Genomic DNA, 15,678 nt, shown 5'->3' on the forward strand with positions numbered 1-15,678 from the left:
AACACAACACCTTCACAACTCATTGAACACAGAGAAGTTAGTTGGGGTGATACCTAAGTAGAACCTTCACTCCTACAAACTAGTGTTCATGGTACTGAAGGTACTCTGTATGATACAAAGGAGAAAGGTAAAAACACCAACCAGCCACGAATGTTTCTATCTACAACAGCATCCTGCCTGTAGGATATGTTAATGCAATAGTGGTACAAAGCCTGTGGGAGTCACCAACCAATATCTGATTTGACTTAAGTCCCACTCTGCAAAATGGAACCCATATGCAACACTGTTTGGATGACCAAGAACCTGAGACTAGATAGCCCATGGGACCTATGGGAAAACCAAATACTTCTATTCTGCTAAAGGATACCAATACAATGACTCCTAATGACATTCTGCTATACTTCTAGATCCATGCACTGCTCAGCTATCATCAGAGAACCCTCCTCCTGAAGTAGATGGGAACAAATACAGAGACCCAAAACCAAACAATCACAGAGAGTGAGAGACCTTGGAACATTCAACCCTAAATGGGACGTCTCCATCAAATGCCGGCCCTCAGGAGTCAGAGAACACTTGGAAGAGGAAATGGAAAGAGTGTAAGAACCAGAGGGAATGGAGGGCGCCGAGGAATCAAGGCATTCTAAACACAACCAACTGTCACACATATGAACTCACAGAGACTGAGGCAGCATGCACAGGGCCTGCACAGGTCTGCACCAGATGGGGCCCTAGAGTTGAAAGGAGAAGTGGACACATGCCTCCATCCCTAACCCAGAAACTATCTCTAACTGGTAACCACTGCCAATGAGAAGTTAGTTTTCTCCAAGGGAGTCTCACTGGGGAAACAAGCTACTCTCAAGGGTAGGCTCCGTGCCCAGCAGTAAAAGGCCAGCACAAAACAAACTCAATGGCACTTTGGGAGGTTCCTTATCTCATAGTGTTGTCTCAGGGTGCTTTTTATTTTTTTACCTTACAGGTCCTTTGAGCATGTATTATGGCTCCGGTTTTGTGTTTTTATAGGATTCTTATACGTGCAAACATGCGTGTCTCTGCATCTACATGTGTTTCTTGTGCTTTTTCTTTGGCTCTTTTTCTTCTGTTTGTTTAGTCTTATTCCAGTTTGCTTTTTGTTGTATCTTATTCTATATATTTTATTTAATTATTTTTCCTTGTATGCTGTTTGTTTTCTAATGAGAGACAGGAAGGATGTAGTTCAGGAATTGGGGGAGGGGTGGGAAAGAACTGGGAAGAGCTTCGGAGAGGGAAATTACAATCAGAATACATTGCATGAAAAAAAATCTATTTTCCATGAAAGCAAAAAATTAAAAGACTAGACTAGAATAAGACTAAAGAACATAGCAGAACATCACATGTAATAAGGATATTTTAAAGGTTTGTCTAAATTTGGATTTGTTTGAAGGTTGCAGTAGAATACTAATTCTGAACGAAGGACAGGAGCGGGCACAGCTTGAAAGCTGGTCTAGCACAGAGGACTCTGATTCAGATTCCAGCACTAGTTAATTTTGTGATTTGACATGAGCTTGAATTTCTCCAACTGTAAAGTAACAATAATACTCACAAGAATTCTGAAGAAGTGAAACAGACCGTGGCCGCAAACCCCTTCGGCAGTGACTGTCACAAAGTAGTCAACCCACATGTCAAGGTTTCCTTCCCTGCTCTGTTTAAGATGAATTATATATGGTGTATATAGCCATGTGTGTGTGAGATAGCCATATATATATGTATACATATACATATAATATATATATATACATATAATATATATAATATATATATATATATATTATATATATGATTCCCCCTTGATCTTGTATCCCCATCTTAAAATAAGAGATTTGGACCATATAACCCAATATTTTACCTACTCTAATATTCTCTGGTTTAATTAAATGACCCCTCTAAGAGCACATAAGGGAGATCCTAACTCAACTGCCCACAAGTTCCCAGTGGCAGGCTTCTTTTGTAATGATACTTTGTGCTTTGAGACAATTACAGAGTCATAAGTAGTTGTAAGAGCCGATTCAGGAAGACCTGTGCACCCTTTACTCAGCTTCCCCCAATGATAACGTTTACGCTGCCCCTGTCGCCAGCTGTGGGCTTACCCAGCTATACCCGGCTTTCTTTGTAGGCACCAGCACAAGCAGTAGCTGACTAGGCTGTAAGTTTGCCGTCGAGTGAGTTCTGCTTTAGAGGAAGTGACTGTTTTAAGAAATTAGCAATGTGCCACTGACCGTGATTAGGAGGTGGTGACATGGTGCTGTAGTGAACTCATTCTGAGGGAAGGAAACTAATAATCTCAGGTTTAAATTAAGAGGCTGTTGCCTAACCATATGCACACTAATTATCTTAATACAACAGCCGGTCCCTCACATTCCATATCTGTGGGTCCCACAAAGAGATTCCACCAATCACAGGTTTAAATGGTATTTAAATTTGTTGTTTGTGCTGAACATGTACAGACTTTTCTTCTTGTCATGATTTTCTTAAGAAATTCAGTACAAATATTTACCTACTTTAATCTCAAATATGTAGGTTGTATGTGAACACTGTGCCATTTTTATATAGGGAACTCGAGCATCACAGCAATCTATGTGGATGCCTGTGGAATTCTGGGCCTGATCCCCTGTGGATACCAAGAGGTAAGCATTATAAATGCTTCCACCTACCAATATCCAAAGGGCACAAAGCTACCTCTGTGCTGAGCAACTGGATGAGCATAGGAGACGGATACCCCGTGCCCACCAGGGAGGACAGATGTTCATATTTGGGGAGTCTTAGAAAAATTGAACTATTTTCATGTTAAGTGCCTAAATTATCATTTTAAACTAACGAGCAAACCCTTAAATCCTTTGTTTGTTGTTTCCTACCATCTCTTCAGTTTAACGGAAAGCCAAATGAGAGAATTTGGGCAGAATCACAAACGGAAATGAAGGGCTGAAGAACAGCCCAGCAGTTGGGTGTGTACTGCTCTTGCAGAGGACCAGAGTTCAGTTCCCAGCACCCAGGTCTGGCAATTCATCGGCCTAGAACTCCAGTTCCAGGGTGGGGTGGGAGAACCAACCTCGGTTGACACCTCCACTCATGTACACTTATCCACACTCACACACGCTCACAGGCAAATAACTAAAAACAATAAAAAAATTAATCTAAAAACATATAAATGAAGTGTTTTTTCTACTCCAGAAGATTTTTTATTCTTTAACTTTACTAGGGTTGGGGGCATTCAAAATTGTCTATAGTATTTGAAACACATAATTTGGTATCATTTTATTACCATTAACTTAAGTATATTGCTTGATGGATTTTTCTGGCATAATTAAAGCCTAAGGGTTGCTTTTTTTTTTTTTTTTTCTTCAGTACTGGGATCCAACCCCAGATTTCTTGGTTAGGCTTAGTATTGCTGTGATGAAACACCATGACCAAAGCAATTTGGGGAGGAAAGGGTTTATTTTGCTTACACTTCCACATCATTGTTCATCGTTGAAGGAATCAGGACAGGAACTAAAGTAGGGCAGGAACCTGGAGACAGGAGCTGATGCAGAGGTCATGGAGGGGTGCTGCTTACTGGCTTGCTCCACATGGCTTGCTCAGCCTGCTTTCTTAAAGAACCCAAGTTCACCTGCTTGGGATAGTCGCTCTCACAATAGGCTGGATCCTCCCGTATCTATCACTAATTAGAAAAATGCCTTACAGGATTGCCTACAGAGCGATCTTTTGGATGCATTTTCTTAATTGAGTTTCCTTCCTCTCCGGTGAGTCATGCTCGTGGCTAGTTGAAATAAAACCAGCCAGCACATCAGACATGGCAAGCATGCTACTGCGCTACATCCCTAGAGGAATCCTTCCCTATATTAACTACAGGACTAACTGGCTGCCCTCAAGCTTTTAGTAAACAGGATGCCACTGCACCTGTACTCCTGAAGTTATGTTCTTGCACCTCCAGCAGCAATCAGTTCCTGTCAACACCAACCACCACAGACCTAACTAACCCCAAGTCCTCCCTCCCTGCCATTCCACTTTGCCTTTAAGCCTGTGCACCTCAGGGACCACACAACAAAGGATGCGGGCATCTTGAGCAAGGATAACAAACCATGCACATGGGATACTCACCACACAACTGAGTCCATGGTTCCCCAGGCCTAGGCCACTTCAAGGCGTTGGTGTCTAGGAGGAAAACTGCCTGCCGTTCACCCCACAAAGTCGGGCTCTAACACGTGTGGCTAGTGGTTGAAAGGACTGCCCAGGATAGCCAGGCCACCCTAATTAAGCTTGAACACATGTGCCACTGTGGAGCTAACCCTCAGCACCACAGAGCAGGCACAATGGGAACTCAAAGGCAGCCATCCCCCAAAGATTTTATACTGTGTGTATGCACGAGTCTTTGTAAGTGCATGCGTGTCTGTTTATGCACAAGTGTGTACAAGTGCACATGCATGTAGGTGCTGTGGCGTCTAGAATTCAGGAGAGTTCATCTATCACTCTCCACCTTGATTTTGAGACAAGCGCTCTGACTGAGCGTGACTGGCTCGAAAGCCCCAAGGATTCTCCTACAAATACCTTCCCAGCACTGGAGAGAGAAATTCGCACTGCTGAGCCGGAACCTTTATGGGAATGCTGAGCATCCAAACTCGGGTATCCATGCTTGCATGCTAAGTACTTTCCCACTGAGCCATGTCTTCAGCCCTGCCAAAGAGGCTTCTAAGGCAGTAGTTATGGGATTTTGTTTTGGTTTGAATAGGAGAAGTCCTCTTTCCCCATAAGCTGAGCTGTTTGGTCCCTTGGTCCCTAGCTGGTGTCACTGTCTCAGGAGGCTGTGAGAACACTGAGATATGGAACTAGCTGACAGATGTAGACCAGTGGAATGGGCCCTGAGAGCTGTTCCCGCCTTCAGTTCATCTGGTTTTCTCTGCCTTGGAGTCATTGTCACAAGAGAGGTACTCTGCTACCTGCTGGCACCTGTAAGGACCTCTCCTATCGCTGACTTCCCAGGTGGACCCAGACCTTCAACCTTCCGATGCTGTGAGCCCAGACAAACCCTTCCTCCCTGTCAGCTGCTTCTTCTGTCAGGTTGCCACAGCTGTGAGGTAAGTAATGCAGTCACACTCTTAGGGGGAGTCATTTCTCAATTAGAACCGTTGACATCAAACAGACATCAAACAAACAGCACCTGAGAGTCACCGATGGGGAAGGAAAGGAAGCTTGTTGTCATGGAAACGACACAGAACTTGAGCGGTTTTTGTCTTTCATCCTTGCAACCTGACAATTTAAAAGGTTTGTTCATATAAAGTACTTGGTAGGGAATCCCAGTACACAGTTAAGTTCCAGGTAAAAATTGGCTGTGCTGATGATTAGTATGATAAGGACCCTTCTCAGCTCAGTGTCAGTGAGTCATTTGACCTTTGCGAACCTCTGGTGTCTCTCTTGAGGGGATTTAAGATCAAAACAACTGGAACAGTGACAGTTCAGTGGGGAAAGGTGCTTGTCCTGCAAACCTTACAATCCGAGTTCAATCCCCAGAACCCACAAAAAAAGTCGGGGGAGAGAATAGACCCCCCAGACTTGTCTTCTGACCCCCCCACCACATACATATACACAAATACATACAACAATAATAATAAAATAATAAATGAAAATTTTTTTGAAGATCCCAACCATCCATTTGCCAAGGACACAGCTCAGTATGGAGTAGGTAGCCTTCGGGAGAAGGAAGTGATTGGTGTATCAAGGAACTTGTTCACATCAAACAAATGAGAAATCATATGTTGGGTGAGATAGGATCTTGCTGCCAGAAAGGGATTCAAGTTGTGGATAAGAAAATGCTGAAAAGAATATTGAGGCTGAAATTAGAGGCAAACGTGAGAATATGTGCATATATATTATATACACAAAGAGAAATAGTTGAGTGTATGCATACATGGGCATATTAACGTACTCTCTGGCAACTAAGAGAGCCTATATGTGATGGTATCCCCTGAGGGATGTGTACACCAAACACCTGGATCCCAGTGTTCCAGTACGAAGCAGCTGTCCCTAGAGTAGGCTAATCCCAGGTATATAAAAAAATGAAACTCCAAGTGAGCCTACAATGACTTTCTATGTCAGAAAGAATGCAAGCAGAATTATGGGAACAGGTGAAGGAGCCACAGGAATCAGCAGGGAGGTCTCTCATTGGCTAAAATGGCAACAATTAAGGATTAAGATCAACTATGGTAGTAACCAATCACAAAACATAATGAAAGAATAATCTAAAAAGATGAGGAAAGAAAGAAACAAATGGAGAAGAGGGACAAGTTTCCATGCTGATGGTTAACTAGTTAACTTAAAAAAGCAGGTAAAAGAAAACCACCTTTGTGGAAGCTGTTACGAAGGAGACCAGTGAAGGCAGAATCTGGCCACCAATGCCCAAGCCAGCGAGCCCAGACTGGGTGAGGTACAAAGTATTGCCATGACACTTCTCTGCCATATGCACCCCAAATACTGACAGGTACAAAGGGAAAACGGTGGCTTTGCTGTGGTGAAACCCAGCAGAGAGCAAGTGATTGAGTCTGACAAGTCAAGCAGGAGGTGGGTAGGTTAGCTTTTCATCCACCCCTTTGACAAACGCCTGAGACAGACTTACAGTCAGGAGGATTTGTTCCACTTTGGGCCCTGGTTTCCGCATTTGCAATCCAAGGTCGACTAGCATCACTGGACCTGACACAAAGCTAAACACCACAGCAAGGAGCATGTTGGGGAGCAAAGCTAGTCACTCATGGTATCCAGGATCAATAAGCATCAGAGAGAAAGGGGCCCAGGACATGATATACCTTTCAAAGTCACACCCCACAGAGACCTTCCTCATCCAACTAGGCCATGCTCCCTCAAAGCCCATTCAATACAAAGCTCATCCATGAGTTCATCCATTTATGGAGTGGCTGAGCTCATGACTGAATCACTTCTTCACAACACCGCCAAGCTTTTGGCATGGAGTCTTTGGGGCAATACCCCATGTCCAGCCCCCAACAGTTGATAATTGCCTTCTCATAAGATGCGTTGGAAGCAGCTGAACGTCATTCTGGTGGTATCTGCATTGACTGCCTGGGCCTTGTGTCTGATTGTGAGAATACCTGGAAGGTCTAGAGCTCAGGATCAGTCTCTTGATTTTTGGTTTCTACTCTCAAAAAATGGTCAAGCTGCCGGGCGGTGGTGGCGCACGCCTTTAATCCCAGCACTCGGGAGGCAAAGGCAGGCGGATCTCTGTGAGTTCGAGGCCAGCCTGGGCTACCAAGTGAGTTCCAGGAAAGGCGCAAAGCTACACAGAGAAACCCTGTCTTGAAAAACAAAAACAAAAAAAATGGTCAAGCACACAAAAGGCAGATAAAGGGTAGGGATTATTCATATGGAAGGAGTCTTAGGATATAAGACAGCTCTGTGCAGCATATTTTCCTGTTAGAATACTGAATCAAAAGAGGGAAAGACACTCTAGAAAAATTGGTGACTGTGCTGTATCATCAGACACATTTATTTGGACAATCGTAGGTTGTTTTTAACGAAGGGTACTGTTATATTTAGTTACACACTGGGCATATGTAGGTATGCTGGAATGCCATTTCTTTAACTTATTCTTGTGAGGCCTGGAAATAGATAAATAATGCAGGAGACAAGGGGAGGAAGCACTGGGATGAGGTGGAGGATGAGGGGGATGCAGAGGGTTCAGCTGTTTTCATACACACATTCTGTTTGCTGAAATCGTCTCAACACAAGTTGACCGAAAGTGGAAAAATCTTAATTGATAGACTGAAAACAGTTTGATGAGAACACACAAACAAAAACTCCTCAGGGACTGGATTGCCATTGGCAGTAGCTGAACAAGTCCTTTGCTGCTGATGTGCTCAACAGCGCACAGATACAGACGTCCAGCCACAGGAAGTAACCAGGGTTAGATTCCGTTGTCTGTGTTTACCTATGAACAATAAACCTCTAACTTTGAGTCAAAATAGTGTGTCTGGTTCTGAAAGACAATGCAAAAAATGTTAATTGCTGTCTTAGGGAACACTGTTTCTACGTGACCACTGTTTTCATAGGAAGCCGTTTACAGAAAACATATAAACTAGTGGCGTGGAACACACATAAGACATCTCCACACAAAACCATTCTGAAATGCAGACACAAGTGAAACTGCACACTCTGGGCCTGTTCTCTCCAACAGGAACATTTGTTTACGTACCCTGGGCTCTTTAGATGATCAGTCTTTTCTATTTCATCTGTTTGCAATGATACAGTAGTCGGATAACAATTTTTCAAAATTATATTAACTTATTTACTCATTCATCCTTTCATTTAAGTTGTTAGTCATTGCTAATATGTTTTGAAGGAAATAAAATTATACTACCCCCAAATACACCTTTCTGCCATGTTGATTACATAAGGAGATGACCCCCTGTTCATCTAACTGTCCCTGCACCCCAAACCCTCACTTCATTGCAGCCTCACAGCTCAGTGCTCTTTGTTTAAGGCAGTGTGTAAGTGTCCAACTCTGACTCACTGGACCTTCGTTCCCTCATTAAGGAATGCTGTGCTTCACCAGTTCCTTCTCATCTAGGACACACACTTTCTGGCTGTTTGCACATTTGGGGTAGAACTATGGATCTGACTTCTGGTCAAAGGTATATAGATAAGAAGACGATGCATTCCTCGTTCTTGGCAGGAATTTTCTCAGACAATCTTCCATGTTCTCTCTCTCTCTCTCTCTCTCTCTCTCTCTCTCTCTCTCTCTCTCTCTCTCTCTTTCTCTCCGTCCTTCCCTCCCTCCCTCCCTCCCTCCTCCTTTGCATTCCCCCATCTGTTTCTTTTCTCTCTCTCTCTCTATATATATATATATATAGATAGATAGATAGATAGATAGATAGATATGTCACTATCTCTCTTTCTCCTCCTTTCTATTTTCCCCATCTGTTTTTCTCACACACACATATATACATACATATACATTACATATACATATACATCTTTAATCACTATCTCTCTATCTCTCCATGGACTAAAAGTTTATGTCCATTCAAAATTCAAAATTCACATGTTGGGGTTTGGAAACTGTTAAGTCATGAGAGTGAATCAAGAATGAGATTGGTATCTTCATACCAAGGACTCCAGAGGGCTCTCCCATCCTCTTTTGGGCCCAAAATAATCAGTCTACATTCCCAATTTTGGGCTTCCAGCCTCCTCAACTGAGGGAATACACTTCTGTTTATGAGCCACTCAACCTCTGTGCTTCTGAAGAGCAGCCCACACAGACAAACATGCTGAAGGTGGTCCACGACAGAAAGAAGATTCCCTCCGGCATCTGCAGATGGTGGGACCAGAACAAGCAAACCTTCTTTTTATTCGCTGTTATTACCAACACTTCAAATAAGGAAAGATAGGTTAATGCCTAGTCAATAGGGATGCCATTTAAAAGTGGTGTTCCCTCTTAGAGAAGAGCAGATGATAACTGTGTGTGACATGTGTACATTATTATTATTATGCCCTTATAATTTTCATTTCACTTGATCTTATATTATTAAAATTCCCATTATAAACTGAAACTGATTTGGAGACATGCATAAAGGGACATGATTTAGGTAGACTTTGTAAATGGTCTCTTGTCCTATGAGGACAGAGTTTGTGAATATTTGACCAATTAGGTTTCCATAAATATAATGAAGCATATGACACACACACAGTTCCTTTCTTCCCCAACCCCTTTCAAAACCCCTGGCGATCCCGAGCAACATACTGAAATGGTCATATGTATTTGCGAGGTGTATTAACCCAAATCAGCTAAGACTATCATCTGTTTCCAGTCAGACTTCATCTCCTCTGATGCTGGAGTGACCATGGGCACTTTTGTGGTACAGTGAGTGTGAACAGTGAAATAGAAAAACATTCAGTTTGAGTAGAATGTGTTTACATGGTTTACACTCATTTTCTGTTTGCTGCCCCAGTGGGAGAAACAGCTTCTTAAAATGTCTTTACCATCTCCATCAAGACACTGGCCATGGTGAAGCCTCGGTGACAGTCAGTTCAAGCAATGAGCACTCTGTACAGCACTTGAGCTGCCAACTACACAGTCACTAATAAAAACAAGGTGCAAAGGTGTGGAGGTAGACTCAGCCTGCAAAAATACTTCCAACATCAAACATCCAAAATGCCGGGCTGCATTGGGTTCTCCTCCATGCCTTGTCAAAACTCAGGCTCTCTCCTGTCAAGTATATACTCAATAATACAGCACTTTATTTGAATGCCGGGCATCATTTTTGCTTTCTTTATGAAAATTGCACAATAAAATTCAACAGCAAGGTTTCACAAGAAGTTCAGCAATACTTTTTTGTTTTGTTTTGTTTTGTTTTGCTGGAGCTGAGGACCAAACCCAGGGCCTTGGTCTTGCTAGGCAAGCACTCTACCACTGAGCTAAATCCCCAACCCCCAGCAATATTTTTAAAACATTAAAAATATTACAAATGTCTGGTTTAGCCTTAAATAAAACATGGTTTCTTTGTAATTCAAATATCTTTATTAGATATCTAAGAAGTTAAAATAAAAATTAATTGAATATAAAATGAAAGCCATACGTACAAGACTGAGATAAATTGGAATTGGTACTGTTGAGAGGGTAATTCTGAAGTCCTTCTCAGATCATATGAAGGGCAGCAATGCACTGAGAGACAGGGACAAACCTTTCCATGGCAGCAGCTAACACGCACACAGGTTGTCTGAAACCGTAAACAATGAGGAAGAAACATTGGAAAATGTTCATAGTTTTTCTCTTTACTGGTTTGGCATCAGCAAAACTATAGCAAGAAGCCAATATAAAGAGGACAGCAACACCTAACAAGGTAATTATGATATAAAGTATCTCAGGTCGACCACTACACAGGGAAAAGGTTCAGCTTGTGGGCATCAAACATCCAGGAAGTACTTTTCCAAATCTGATGTCATGACTGAATGAACTGTTCCTCTGGACTTCCCATGTGGAAGTCCTCACCACACTAGCCCCCCAGAACCTGCATTTGGAAGAAGAACAGATAATTAAGTTAAAATGGGATTATGAGAGGAGGGTGTGATCCAGTGTGTGGTGGTATTGTGTTCCCCAAAATATTGTGTACTCTAATAAATTTATCTGGGGTCAGAGACAGAACAGCCACAATATTAAACATAGAGGATAGGCAGTGGTAGCACATGCCTTTAATCCTAGCATTCCAGAGGCAAAAATCCTTCTGGATCTCTGTGAGTTCAAGGCCACACTGGAAACAGCCAAGCATGGTGACTCACGCCTTTAATCCCAGAAAGTGAGCCTTTAATCCCAGGGAGAGATGGTAGAAGGCAGAAAGATATATAAGACATGAAGACCAGAAACTAGCAGCATTTGGCTGGTTAAGCTTTCAGGCTTTGGAGCAGCACAGTTCAGCTGAGATCTGTTTAAATGAGGACTCAGAAGCTTCCAGTCTGAGGAAACAGGATCAGCTGAGGAATTGGAGAGGTGAGGAAGCTGTGGCTTGTTCTGCTTCTCTGATCTTCCAGCGTTCACCCCAATACTTGGCTCTAGGTTTGATTTTATTAATAAGAACTTTTAAGATTCATGCTACACCAGTGTGATTGCTGTCCTTTCCAGAAGAGGAAGGACACCGAGCAGCACAGAGGGAAGACCACATAACAACCACCAGAGGAGCCACCCGGGAGCTGAGAAGGGAGCTGAGAAGACTCCAAAGAGCGTCCACACCGTGACCGTGGACTTTGAGACTCAAGTTTCTGTTCAAGTCGCCAAGTCTGTGGTATTCCTCTATGACAGCCATGGCAGGCATCATTCAACAATAGTCCAAAATTTTTACATGACATTTCTAGAAACAAGTCATGAAACTGGAAGAAACATCTCTACTCTCCACAGCAGAAAGCAAATGTCAGTCCACAGTGCTGGACCAAAGACCAAATTGCTGTTTTATTCTAGGTATAAATCAAAGAGTATTGATTTAATAAGTGTAAACTTAGGCTCATTGCACATGGAAATTACTTAGAAAATATTATCTTGTGCTTTTATATTTGAGAGATTTCTATTTTTTTTATTTTCAATTTTTCTGATATTTTAACTTTTTCATATATATGTATATATATTTTATATCCTGATACAGTTTCCCCTCTCTCCTCTCCTCCCAGTCCCTCCCCCACTTCTGCCCTCCACTACTCCTCCATTTCTCTTCAGAAAAGGACAGGCCTCCCATGGATATCAGCCAGCCATGATGTATCAAGTTGCAGTGAAACTAGGCACCTCCTCTCCTATTAAGGCTGGATGAAGCAACCAGATAGGAGGAAAGGGTCCCAAAAGCAGGCAACAGACTCAGAGACAGCCCCTACACCCATTATTAGGAGTCCCACAAGAAGACCAAGCTACACAGCTGTAACATATATATAGAATGCCTAGGTCAGTCCCATGCACGCTCCCTGTTTGTTAGTTCAGTCTCTGTAAGCCCCTATGAATCCAAGTTAGATTCTGTAGATTGTCTTGTGGTGTCCTTGACTCTGGCTCCACAATCCTTCCTCCCCCTCTTCAGCAGGATTCCCCAAGCTCCACCTAATGCATCTGTTTCTATCAGTTGCTGGATGAAGCCTCTCTGATGACAATTGGGTAGGCACAAATCTGTGAATATAGCAGAATATCATTAGGAATCATTTCATTGTGTTGGGACTATTACTTTGACTATATAAAGATGTGTTATATTTGTTTGTGTTGTGTAATATTACTTTAACTATGTAAAGGTATGTTGCATTTGTTTATGCTGCATTTAATTATGTAAAGATGTGTTGCTCTTTTACCTTGCCTGCCTAAGGCATCTAATTGGTCTAATAGAAAGCTGGACAGCCAATAGCTAGGCAGTAGAGGGATAAGTGGGGCTGGTGGGCAGAGAGAATAAGTAGGAGGAGGAATCTAGACTCGGGAGAAAGAGAGGAAAATGCCCAGGGCTAGGCAGCCACCAGACAGACAGACACAGAGTAGGACATACAGAATGAATGAAAGGTAAAAAACCACAAGGCAAAACATAGATGAAAAGAAACAGGTTAATTTAAGTTATAAGAGCTAATAGGACAAGCATAAGATAAGGCAAGCATTCATAACTAATGATGAGTCTCTGTGTCATGAATTGGGGGCTGATGGTCTAAGAGAGCCTGCTACATCATTGACCTTTTTGTTTTCTGTCATTTGTGCTTGGTTCTATCCTAGGTCTCTGGACTCTCCAGCTTCGGGGTCACCATTTTCTCTTTTTATTGAGAAAATTTTCATACAATATGTCTAATCATAGTTTCCCCTCCCAACTCCTCCTAGATCCTCTCCGTTCTCCATCCACACAACTCCACACCTTTTCTTTTTCTTTCTCTTTCTCTTTCAAACAGGCCAAAGAGGTAAAATAATAATAATGATGATGATGATGATAACAATAATAATAAATAATAATGAATTACACACATACATCCATAAAACCCAAGATCAAAAATTATAATATACAGGAAAAAGATCAGCAAGACAAAAAAATTCCAAATAAGGCAATATGAGACAAAACATCTACAAAAGTATCATTCATAGTTTGTTTTGTGTTGGCCATCTACTGCTGGGCATGGGGCCTACATTTAAATGTGGTTAATAGACCCAATGAGACTCTATTTGAGAAAACTCATTTTTTTGCAACTGAATGTCAACTGGAGATGGCTTGTTGGTTTGGGACAGGAGATTGTGTCCACGTGCCCCTCTCAGCAGTGGGACCCTATCTAACTTGAACCTGTGCTCGTCTCATGCCTGCTGCCACAGTACATACGTGTGTCACATCTGAGTTCATGTGTGTCTGGAAGACACTGTTTCCTTGACGTCCTCCATCCTCTTGGACTCTTACAATCTTTCTGCTTCCTCTTCTGCACAGATTCCTCAAGGGGGAGGGGTTTGATGAAGACGTCCCATTTAGGACTGGGCGCTCCAAAGTCTCTTGCTCTCTGCACCTTGTCCAGTTGTGGGTCTCTGTGTCAGTTTCCATCTGCTGCAGGAGGACTTTTCTCAGATGGTGCTGACGCTGATCTATGGGTACAGCAGAACGTTGTTAGAAATTATTTCATTGCTACGTTACTTTAACAGAACAACAGCATTCCTGTAACATCCAGGTATTCTGATTTCAAGTGTCTATGTGAGAGCAGGGCACTTGCCCAACTGCAAAGTTGCATGATTCATGCTGAAAACCATCACCTATAAGGCCCAAGATGCTGATCTGGGGTCACATGCATTCGAAGGCTAGATCATTACTCACAGAAAATCAAATTGATTAAGTGGCCCAGGGTGAAGCTGTTTTAATTGGACAGTAGATTAGTGGGCATCCCTGGGCACCCCATGAGTCATCCCTGTAGTCATGAGCAGCTTCTAAGCACCAATACTGAGGATACCAGACTCCCTGGAACCATTTTAAGTGGAGAGTACATGGAGTTTCCTGTGAAGGGACTCCTTGCTGCTGCCCTTAGGGTTATTATGAGACTTGGAGAGAAAATGTCCCCATAGAGAAGTTAAATGTTTCATGAGCTCATGTTCTCTCTCTTTCCAACGAGAAGATGTGGGGGGAAGGGTCAAATCTGGAAATACTAAAATAGTTGTGAAGAGAGGAAGGCCAAATTAAGATTCAAAAATACGTTGTTTCACCACGTAAATAGTGGAGAAAATAGTTCATTAAAAGTTTCTTTCAGGGCCTGGAGAGATGGCTCAGAGGTTAAGAGTACCGACTGCTCTTCCAGAGGTCCTGAGTTCAATTCCCAGCACCCACATGGTGGCTCACAACCATCTGTAATGAGATCTGACACCCTCTTCTGTATACATAATAAATAAATACATCTAAAACAAAAATAGAAACTTCCAAAAAAAAAGTTTCTCTCATTGAAGCTTTTGAAAGGAAACATCATGGCGAGGACAACGGTGTTGAGGGGGAGGGGGGCAAAGTCTTCCTTCCCGGAACAAATGCTGAAGTTCTGCCATCTGCTACTCCACTGGAAGTGCATGTGCCCTTACCTGGAGATCTTTGTTCCCTGGACCATCTGAAAACACCAGGACAGGATCCACGTGGCATTTAAATTCAGCCATCGACTAACCCTGGGCTGATTTGTTTCAGAACCTGCTGCATCTTCATTTAAGCCCATAGCAACCATATTTTCTTCTAATGTCTGTGACCTGGTTATCGTGAATGTGGATGGCCTTGAAAATCCAAAGCAACAAATTTTCAGAGCACTTTAACCTGAAGCATTACAGTAATGAGCCAAGGAGAATGTCCATATTCTCCTGGGAGATGGTTCTGGTTTTATTATTACTGCTGAGTGAGGTTAGGACATTGTTCTGTTGTTTATTTACTGGAGACGGTTTTACAAGTAGCTTAAAGCCGTGGTCTTAGGAGTTTGTTGGGCTGCCTGAATGACAGTCCAGCCTTGTACTTACCAGCTGCGTGAACCTGTGCCTCAGTTCTCCTATTTATATGTGGCAATATCAATGAATAAACCACAAATAGAAGGCAGTATAAATGGGTAACACATCATGAGATACATTTAAGAATGGCCATAGAAGCATTCTTTCTTGTAATAGCACATTACCTCAGAACGTATTTCAGGGCTGGAGAGACGCCTCAGCGG

General features: G+C 42.5%; 1 non-coding gene across 1 annotated transcript; it reads right to left on the reverse strand.

The window, feature by feature from the left end:
- Window positions 1-4,233: 4,233 nt before the first annotated feature.
- On the reverse strand, window positions 4,234-4,364 carry LOC118592642. The gene has a single exon (XR_004946107.1). It is a non-coding gene; the product is annotated as a small nucleolar RNA SNORA76 (small nucleolar RNA).
- Window positions 4,365-15,678: the final 11,314 nt, after the last annotated feature.

The sequence above is a fragment of the Onychomys torridus genome, chromosome 10 (assembly GCF_903995425.1).
Source record: "Onychomys torridus chromosome 10, mOncTor1.1, whole genome shotgun sequence".
Lineage (NCBI taxonomy): Eukaryota > Metazoa > Chordata > Mammalia > Rodentia > Cricetidae > Onychomys > Onychomys torridus.